The sequence below is a fragment of the Suncus etruscus genome, chromosome X (genome assembly GCF_024139225.1).
Source record: "Suncus etruscus isolate mSunEtr1 chromosome X, mSunEtr1.pri.cur, whole genome shotgun sequence".
NCBI lineage: Eukaryota > Metazoa > Chordata > Mammalia > Eulipotyphla > Soricidae > Suncus > Suncus etruscus.
Genome location: NC_064868.1, coordinates 28826617 through 28830775, shown reverse-complemented (window position 1 = coordinate 28830775; position 4159 = coordinate 28826617). Strand labels below are relative to the sequence as shown.

The window sequence follows — 4159 nt, the reverse complement described above, 5'->3', positions numbered from 1 at the left end:
AGATGAAAAGCTAATCTCTTCAAAGATTTTTTTTCTTAACTTAAGTGTATACTGAAATTTAAGTATTTAGTAGTGCATTTGTTTTGTATACTGTGACCTTAAGGAAAAACAATGCAAGAACGATTAAGAACTAATTAGTAGGTAGAAATGTAGAAATTGACTATTTAAGACATAACGCAATTTTTTCTTAATATGAGTAGGAAACAGATCAATAAGGTGCTGTATCCATGAGTCTTCTGGCTGGACACTTGGCTGGTCAATTGCTATCGAAAGTCAGATCATTTGTTGACGATACCCTTCAGCCCACAAGAAAGATTACATTGACAATGACTGCTTTTGGGACACAGAGTAAAATTAACTTCTAGGTTATCCCCGTCAAGGACCATTAAGTCCTGAACTATGAGGGATACTGTGAACAAGTCATATTTTAACCTCCCATGAGCACACGGCCGGCAGGTTTCACCCTCTCTCCTCCCTTCAACAAATCTGACCTTCACTGAAATTTATGTGAAAATGAAAAGGGAAAAGAAAGCTGTGGCCCTGCCAAATTCTGACGATGTTACTCATTTTAATTACTGGTATTTGAAAATTAAATAGCCTAGGACTTGTTCGGCAATTTGTTTCATGGAAAAGAAAATGATTTAAGCAAGCCACAGAGTCCCAGCATCTTATAGCAGGTGCCGAACAATGCATTCATTTTTCTTTTTACAGAGCGTCCTTGTAAGCATAATAACAATTAGGAAGCAAGGCCTTCACACGGAAACCTCAGGCTCGTCCTGACATTCTTCTTTCGGCTACTTCATTGCTTATAGTTTCCTCAGCTTTGCAAATACTTACACTTGAAAATTTCCTTTAAATAATATCACACTTCAAAGACTTCTTTTTGTAGGGGGAAAGATTTTTGAAGGGCATTATGAAGAGTACTTTAAAGTTTAATCGTCTGCTTTTCTTATCCTTACATTTTATTCTTTAGTTCGGGGTTGAAATACAATAGAATGAGGTAGTTTAAAATAAAAGGAAGGGTTAGAATTGAAATTTGATTTGAATACACCTTTAGATCTGTTGAAATTGACCATTAGTTCATTTTTATGAACTTTTAACAAGTGACTCCTGATTTCTACTTTAAAAACAGTTTTTTTAAGCTAAAAAGTTCCATGTTAAATCCTCCAAATTGGTTTCATATTCTTTTTGTCTTTTAATCAACTCTTTACATTCACTAAAAAAGGGGCTTGATCAAAATTAAAACGTTTTTTACTACCCAGCTTAAGACTTGCCATTAAACTATCATATATTTTAAAACGAAACCTGAGTATATGCTAAAAGAATCTCTCATTTGAATATTAATATGTTTACTCCTAGAAATTCTTAATATAAGATGTAAATAGTTTGCATTTTCAAGCAGTGAAAATAACTTAAATATTAGATACTATACTAATACTCTTAAATGCTGTATGATGTATTTTTTTGTTTTGGGACCACACCTGGCAATGCTCAGGGCTCCTGACTTTGCACTCAGGAATAACTTCTGGTGGGCTCACTGGACAATATGTGATGCCAGGGATTGAACTCAGGCTGGCTGTGTGCAAGATAAGTGCGCTACCTAATTTTAAGGGTTCCAACACAAATGCTGATGATCTTGTTTAAGATCATGATCTAATGTAGTAGCTGATGAGAACCAGCCCAGGAAAATGTTTCGCACATATAGCACAAATCAGGTTATAGAGACTCAATTTTGACCTAATTGAATCAGAGAAAAAAAATCAATACTGTATGAAAGGGTTTCTCTGTTTTGATCTTGACTTTACTTACCACAAGCTGAAATGATTGTCCCCCATATTAGTTCCTTTAGTCTTATCTTTGTATTCATAAAAGCAGAAATATTCCTGAAGTCAAAATCAGAGTGGTACAATTTTATATTAAATTTAGGATTATCTCTTGCTAGTTCAATGACGGAGGGACTATTTTCTTTTAAGACATTTAACATCAAAATAAATCTTATTCCTAGAGAATCTGATATGTAAATTAACTTTAATCTGAAGTGGCTAATAAGGACTAGTGACTTTGACTTGAAAGGAACAATAATCCTATTGTGTTTATAACAGTTATAAAATGCAGAAATAATATTGATTTACTCTATTGATGTTTCTGCTCGATTAGATTCATAAGAGCTGCTTAAATGAACAGATTTTATTTTGTTTGGTGAGTAGCTGTCCTGGGTGGTTTTTGAACAATATATTAAATCAAATATAATAAATATAAATATATTACATTTGTAAGAGTAAATTAAAATTCCTAAGGGATTTTAATAAAGTCAGATTGTTTAGGATAATTTAATAATCTGTTAAATGTAAGAAAATGAGTATCTATTAAGAAGAACAAATGATTATTTTTTTTAAATAAAAGGTGCTATATCTGTAAGCAGTATAACAAACTTGATAATTGAATTGAAAAGCTTGAGAAAATATGGGTTTTTAATTTTATAACCTATCAAAATATTTTTATTTGGGACCAGACCCAGAAGTACTCAGGGTCTATTTCCAAGTGTGGAGCTCTGGGTTTATATTTCCTGAACTGCTTGCAGGAATGGGGATCTTTAGCACGCAAAGCATATACACCAGCTCTCTGAGCTCCATTCCTAGACTGCCTTCTAAAAATATTAATTCAAACCTATGCAGCAGGAAAAATTACCTTGGATAACATAAAAGTCACAAATTAAAAAAAAACCAACACAATTCTCTGTTAGACAAGTATTTTTTAAAATTGTTTTGAATACACCAAGGGATGCTCAAAGGTCACTCCTGGCAGTGTTTGGGAGACCATATGGGATGCCAGAGATCAAACATGGGTTGGCTACGTGTAAGGCAAATGCCCTATCTGTTATACTATCACCCTAGCCTAGCATTTTTATTTTAGTTGTCACCCGTGCTTTTTTATGGAAAGAGATTATATCTATGTGTTTCAAATTACCCCTTCCAAATACCTATCATCTTTTACAAGACCTTAAGAAAATTCCATGTAGATTTCTGTTGAGACTAGAATTAGTGAAATAATCAAGTGACAGCCATCACTTTTTGCAGTGTATAGCTATACAAAACAAAACCCTGGCTAAGTTGAAAAGCTGTTGTCTTTTAAAATAAAATGTGAGGGTGCTCGCTTCGGCAGCATATATACTAAAATTGGAACGATACAGAGAAGATTAGCATGGCCCCTGCACAAGGATGACATGCAAATTCGTGAAGCGTTCCATATTTAAATAAAATAAAATAAAATGTGAGGACCTGAATGGTAGCATGGTGGTAGGGCATTTGCCTTCCACATGGCTGACCCAGGATGAACTTGGGTTCGATCCCCAGCATCCCATATAGTCCCCCAAGCCAGGAGCAATTTCTGAGCACAGAGCCAGGAGTAACCCCTGAGTGCTACTGAGTGTGGCCCCTAACCCAAAATAAAATAAAAGAGAATAAGATGTGAAATTAAAAACCATTGTAATCCTGTAAGACTCTTACAAAACTCAAGATACTCCGAGCTCTTCTTTCTCACTATTTTACAGTTTGAATAACAAGAAAAAGATAAAAAAAAAATTAAGAAGAAGGGGAAACAGCAAAGAGAGAGAAGTACCCATCTTATAGCTTAAATATTTGTTTAAATATTCTTTGATGTACCTTTTAACTCAGATATATCTTAATGCAAATTAAAAGGCTAGAAAATAGCCCTATGAACTGGATGTGAAAAAACTCAAAGATCTGAAAGATTATGCAATATTTGCAAAAAACTCAGTAAGATACAGACCTAGGACTCAAATCCATATAGTTTGTTCATCCGTAGTCTTTATATTATTAATAAGGAATTTATTGAATAATTATTATTGAGCAAGTATAAGGTAGTAGTAAAGCTCTCTGAAGAGAAGAATTCTGAGGCCCAAGACACTTCAGGAGTCATGGTGTTTGTATGGTATGTGACCAATTCTTTTTCAATCCCTGGTGCTTGTTTTCTCAAGCCTCACCCGAATAGCCAAAGAGCACAAAGCCTGGAGTAGTCCCTAAATAGCAATAAGAGTGCCCCTCAAAGAACAAAAAAAATAAGGAAAATAAAGAATGCTAAATAGCTAGAGAATGACAGAGTAGGGAAAAACAATTTGCACATGCTGGTCATAGAAGAC

At 34.2% G+C, this 4159-nt stretch overlaps 1 non-coding gene across 1 annotated transcript; it reads left to right on the top strand.

Annotated features, from left to right (window-relative positions):
• The first annotated feature begins 3146 nt into the window (after positions 1-3146).
• On the top strand, positions 3147-3253 carry LOC126000160 (U6 spliceosomal RNA). The gene has a single exon (XR_007492523.1). It is a non-coding gene; the product is annotated as a U6 spliceosomal RNA (small nuclear RNA).
• The last annotated feature ends 906 nt before the right edge of the window (positions 3254-4159 follow it).